The following is a 5,930-nucleotide window of genomic DNA, read 5'->3' on the forward strand; positions in this document are numbered from 1 at the left end:
AAAAGGAACAAATCTATGATTAGCATCAAAAAAATGTATCTGTGCCAAGAAGTCATTCAAAGATTAAAACAAAACAATATTAATAAGGAAGATAGTAGTTACAAAATGTCTCATGCTAAGAAACATGAAAGTCAAGACAAAATCACTGTGGAGCAAATAACGATAATGCTGGCACGGGTGCTAACACATCAACGAAGAAACAAGTTTTCGGTCCAGAAGCACATACACGTCAGTCATTTCTTGCCCATTTCAAAATTCCAAAAGAAGCGGCGTCCAAGATACAGCATGAGTCTCATGCTAGCCAAACATCATATTATTTTCTCCTCAATTAAATCTTCTCTGTGAGCTACAAATGTTTCTTTTGTTGCTAACCACTCCAGGTGGGCCTTGCTAGCTCCCAGTTTATCGCCAGATTGTTAAGCCCACTGCTCAACTGAGTTCTGTCATTTTTTCCTCTTCCCACATTTGCTACCTCCACTCTCTTCGGTCGCAACTGCTTGCCACTCCCCACTTCTTCCTTATACTTCCACCTCCTCAGGAGCTTCCACATGGCCCTACATGGTAGAAACAAAATCCTCTTCTCCCTGTGACATCACCTTTCTCCTACATACTCCTCCGACAAAACTCACCTCTTCTGGAAAGGCAATTCTGAAACTAATTTGATGACAAACGTAAATAGCACAGAATCTGCTAATCAAAAGAATCTATCGTTGATCTCAAGGAGGCACACTTCTCCCCCTTAACCACAGTGCCCTCCCTTCCATATGTCTCTGAGTATTTGACTGCTAAGCAAATATGAATTACCAGCCCAAGAAGCAGAGACAAAGCCCAGGAGAATGTGTTCTAGGCAGTGTCTCTCCTCTGGTTAGAGAATGGCAGACATACTTCTTAGCTGCTTGGTAAAAAATGTTACTGGGAACTTAGCCTCCAGTTCTAATAATTATATTATCTAGCTGATTGATTTAATGATTAATGCAATAAATACTTCTCGCTTGCTGATTACATGCCAAGCAGTGCTCTGTGCTATCTGTACATTGGAGAGAAAACAGACTTTCTAGTGTGGGAGGTAATTGAAATTAAAAATAAAGGAAAAATGCAGATCACGATGAATGTTTTGAAGGAAACGGAGAGAGTTTGGTGGCGGGGAACAGGGCGAGGGGAGCGAGGTGGCCGGGAAGTCCTCGCTACGATTATTTTCAGTGACCGCATGTTCGCTGTGTTTTCTTCTTTTGGTCTTTGCTCTTTGTCTCTGTTCTTCATGATTTTCATTCCTACTCTGTATCAGTTTTTTCTCATTTTAACTCCTAAGCCAGTACCCACCTGCTGCTTATACCTCAAAAAAGCAAACAAGTTTGCACTGTGTGGGCTCTGGAATTCTGGCTTCTCCACTTGTCAACTGTGCGATCTTGTGCAAATTTTGTCTTGGTTTCTTCATATAGAGGATAGTGATAATTATGATTCTTAGATTCGAAGATAATTGAGAGAATAAAGTAAAATACAACATGCAAAATAATTAATACGTTGCCCAGTATATAGCAAAAATCAGCAGATGTTAGGTGTTCCTGTTAGTTCAAATATCTTTTTGGCATTTAAGATAATCTGCCGTCTAGGTATGTGTGAAGGGGATGCTCATTTATGATACTATGGCCCCCCAAAATCCAGACATCTCTTAACCGTAATTAACTGAGTCAACAAGATTATTAATTTCAATCATATATATTTTTATACAAATATATTTCTTTCTCGCAATGGCTTAGCACACATGTTAAAGAATAGTACAGTCAGTTAGACTGTTCTAGAGGAAAATTTAAAGAAATATAAATACCTAGGCAACTGCGGCACCTTTGTAATTAATCTATTTGTAATCACTATTTACCCCAGCCCCAATTTTCCTTTAGAATTCAACAATAACAATGGAAGGGAGGCACTTGAACGCATCCTGTATCTCCTTTGGAGTGAGAACACCTCTCTGAGGTTCTGAGACTTGAAGTCAGGTTGGCTCTGCAAGGTTTCTGGGCTACAGTCCTCAGCTTCCCTACTTAAAAGTGACTTCATCATTCTCTTCGGTTCCACTGCGCTCATCTACTCAGCTTTGTGTTAAGTATACTTGGGCTTCTACACAGCTCCTGAACTTCGGTGCTAGGGTCCCCGTAGCGTCCTCGGTGGCACTGGTGCCCTGCTCTCAGACCCCACTCCGCTTTGCCACTAAAGGCAGTCCCCGAAAGTGAGTCCCCGGCGGGTCTTTAGCATCTTTCTCTGTCGACCTCAACTTTCCTCTTCAAGAGAAGATTTTGGCCACATTATGAATCTCCACATTTTGGTTACAAGAATCTTGGCGCTATTTTTTTTTTTGTAAATTTAAAGATAAATATTTTGTAAATATTCATCATCAGCCCAACTGCTTCTCTTAATCTTAACTCTTTGCCCTTTGAAACTAGAGCCTTGTAATTTCTAATTTGTGCACAATTCGCTCAGTGGCTGTCTCTTTATACTTTTGGAAGCAAACCACAATATTCTTATATGTGCGAATGTATCACATATGTGATACTCTTGTACGTATGTTTCATATCTGTTTACATGGCCACCCCTATCCTGGGTGCACCTCCTTAAACACAGACACTGGGCCTTTTTCTTTGGTCACCATGGCACTTAGAATAGTGCCAGACATGCAGTACGTGCTCAAGAATGTTTGCTGAATAAATAAACAATGCTCCTCTAAGGCCATGCCACCCTGAACAAGCCTGATCCCATTTGATCTCGGAAGCTAAGCAGGGTCGGCCCTGGTTAGCACTTGGATGGGAGACCACCTAGGAAGACCAGGTGCTGTAGGTGTAAAAAATAAGGAATTGTAAGCTGACAAGGTCCTTGCAATCTGTGAGGTCAACCAAGGGTTGCCTTGCCTAAAAAAAATAAAAAAAAAATAAAATAAACAATGCTTAAGTATATTCATACACTTGCTACAGTCTATAATAAGATATTTTTTAACATAGAACAAAATCTGCATTACATGTAAAATTTGACAAGGTCTAAAAAAAATAGATGTGTAAACGGTTTCATCACTTTTTATAGTTCAGTAGGTGGTATTAAGATTAGCAGCGCAGAACTGGTTTCCTGCCTTAAAGGTTGTGTTAAATATTGAAATGGTTCTCAAGCGTGGCAATACGATGTGGTGATCTGCCTATACTTTTGAACAAATTAGAATTCATTGTACCATTTGTATATCTGTATTATCTGTCAAGGTCCGTTCCTTTTCTGACTCAATATTAGACTGTGCACGTATAAACACTATAACATACTGAAGATTCAGAACGCATGTGGGGGGAAATTATTAACAAAATTTAGGCATGAAACTAATAAGCTTTAATAAATATTTTTAAAATAAAATACAGTCCATCTGGGAGAAGTATAAATTTTATTTTCATTCATTAGGGTGATCCACTCACTGACTCATAGTTCTAACTTCCTTTACTAATTCGAAAAATTAGTCATTCTGTGTGGCAGTGTGAACATTGCGACGGAAGGCCTATTGCATTTTCAATTTGCATAATTTGTGAATACTATCTATAAATATGAGTATTTTCCTCAAAGTTAGAAATTATGTAATGGCAAAAGAAAACCCAAACCAACTATTAGTGTAATGTGTATAAATATACTTTCAAAGATCTTAAACAGAGAGCTTTATTTGAAATGAATTCATGAAGCATCAACTTTTTGAGTAAGCAATGTTTTCCTTAACAGCATTTTGCATAAACATCCACTCTTTGGTAAAACTTTTACCTTTCCCCATTTCTTACTTGCTCTCCCCCAAAATAGACTTAAGAGGGCAAAGAGTGTTCTAGAAAAAAGCTGCCCTTTCTAAACTTCCCAGGGGTTGCTGTCTTCTGCTGTCAGCTATAATCTTCTTTAAAGGGCCATCGATTATTCCAGAATAGAAACAGTAGTTTCCAATATACTTATTTTTCTTCTAAATGGTTATTTCTCTTTAATGTAGCCTTACTTGGAGTAGGTGGGGTGGGGTCTAGAGATGCTCTTCATATAAGAAGTTTTAATGGTTTGAAATAGTTTTTCCTAAACTTTTTATCACAAAGAGTCCAGAAAACTTTTCTTGAAAAACTTACTCAAGATACTCAGTGCTATTGCCTCTCAGAGGCACATAATATCCAGAATATGCATCACTATGGAAGGGAATCGTGAGAGAAATGACAGAGGGCAAGTTTCACTGAGCAACTAAAGACTAGGAGATTGTGCGTAGTGCAGAAAAAGGAACAGATGGAACTCGTAGGCTCGTCATCACATTGTGTCTGAGGATTTGGTTCAACATGTAAGAGACTTCCCGATGCACGCTCATTTCTCTCCATTGGGCCTGATGGAATAATGCTTTTTTGACTCTTTGCATGTGGAGTGGTAGTATTGTGGAATCTGCAGCACAGGGCTTATTTGCAAATCTTCTTCTGATGCTCTGAATTTGCAGTGAGCTGCATTGTAATTCTCCTCTGAAGGACTTAAAGGATGTGGAACTGAAATCCTAGGTTAATTTTTTAATGCTAACTTGCCGTCCTCTGCAAGGAGAGAAAATACATTGCACAGCCACGGTATGAGTTACAGTAGCTGAAAAGTCAATTGCCAAAAGGCAGCCTGCTCCAGATTCTCTGGTTTCAGGTTTTAGGACAGAGAGGAAAGCTCGAGAATGTATGAGTCATGACGTGCACTTAGTAATTCTGCTAGAACGTTGGGGCTGAGGTGCTATATGTTGCATACTGCTTGCATCTGGATGGAATTAGAGCTTTTAGTGTTCCCTCAAGAAGGCTTATTAATAGCAGAGGACGAAATAATAAGTGTGTACCATGTATAGCATTGGAGGAAATGAGCAATGCCAGAGCAGGCTTATCAGGACTTGGTGTTTGTTCTTTCGCTACCCTGGGGAAACAGATGTATTGATCAGATTTTTAGAGAAAAACAGCCTGCAGTGGGTTTACTGTGCTGAGATATGATAGACCAGGAATGTTTTTTAATGATAGCCTGCTGGAGAGACTCAAATGGCCGCTAACCTGAACAGCAAAGGGAAGGCCGTAGCACGTAGGGTAGGTGAAAGATGTCAGGGTTGATTTCTGGGTAAATTCTCTTAGCCTCTTAAGATAATACGGCTGACTTTGAACATGCTTATTCAAAATGATTGTATTTCAAACTTAAAGAGTCACTGATGAAAATAGTCTTAAGGTTTAACCACCTTTTCTTTCCCACCCCTACCACTGTGAAAGAGGCTAGAAATTAAAAACACGTTGTGTAGCTATGAAATCGAAAAATGAAATATACATGATTAGAGATGTCAAACTAAACTTAATGGTAAAATAAGTGGGCACAGCATAAGCCACATTATATTTGTATAAGTATAAGCTGTAACATTTTCCTTTTTTTCCCCCCACTGAACCCATCGTATAGGGAAACACACTTAAGTGGGCATAAATTTTTTAAAAATGAATTTATTGGCTCATATAACTGAAAACTTCAGAGATCTAGCTTCAGGTGGAGCTGGACCTAGTGACTCAAATGATGTCATTAGGATTTCCTTTCTCCATCTTTCAGTTCTAGCTTCATCCAGGGGAAGGTCTTCGCATTTGATGGTTCTCAGAAATTACAGATTCATATTTTTAACTTGGTAACCCAAGAAAGGAGCAAGTTTCTCTCTCCTAATAGTGTCAGCCGAAGTCCTGGAATTGAATCTCAGGCTTGGGTCTGGGGACCAACCCTGAACCAGTCGCAGTGGCCACAGTGATGGGGCAAACCCGATTGGTCTAATTAAGTAGCCCACTTTCCTCAGGGGCCAAATGGACTGACGTGGGTGAGGGGCTCATTCCCAAAGGAGATCGGTGTAGCGTCATCAAAAGAAGGAAGAATAGGTGCTGAGCAGACACAGCAACAGGTTTACACTT

At 39.6% G+C, this 5,930-nt stretch overlaps 1 pseudogene; it reads left to right on the forward strand.

Moving 5' to 3' along the window:
* The first annotated feature begins 2,713 nt into the window (after positions 1–2,713).
* On the forward strand, positions 2,714–2,832 carry LOC120619359 (uncharacterized; annotated as a pseudogene).
* Positions 2,833–5,930: the final 3,098 nt, after the last annotated feature.

This window comes from Pteropus medius, unplaced genomic scaffold (assembly GCF_902729225.1).
Source record: "Pteropus medius unplaced genomic scaffold, Ma_sr-lr_union100, whole genome shotgun sequence".
NCBI classification, from domain to species: Eukaryota; Metazoa; Chordata; class Mammalia; order Chiroptera; family Pteropodidae; genus Pteropus; species Pteropus medius.